The sequence below is a fragment of the Halyomorpha halys genome, unplaced genomic scaffold, assembly GCF_000696795.3.
Source record: "Halyomorpha halys isolate HHAL.00 unplaced genomic scaffold, Hhal_1.1 Scaffold584.1, whole genome shotgun sequence".
NCBI classification, from domain to species: Eukaryota; Metazoa; Arthropoda; class Insecta; order Hemiptera; family Pentatomidae; genus Halyomorpha; species Halyomorpha halys.
Genome location: NW_027116544.1, coordinates 882,301 through 882,666, shown reverse-complemented (window position 1 = coordinate 882,666; position 366 = coordinate 882,301).

Genomic DNA, 366 nt, shown 5'->3' with positions numbered 1-366 from the left:
TGAGATTTGCTTTCGATCAATAGGCATAGAGGAGCTGGGAACCTCTCGTCGGTGAAGTAACAGTGGATGAGATACATTATCATTGGCTTGGCTCCAGTCCATAAAGATGAAGGCCGTAGCTCTGTTTTCCCGCATCTACTCTATGGTGAATACCTGTAGCAGTCACTGTTGAGTGATTTTCACCATTTATTGTTAGTTTATAAAAATAAATTTCCCTTCAATTACGTGAGGATGAGCGATCCAGCATTTGAGTGCTTGATAAACGCCATACAATGCGAAAAATAAATTCTGAAAAAACGTACATGTACATATATATCTGGTTTTGCGTCATCTCAACCCCCAAAATACCATTTTTCGAAGAAATTT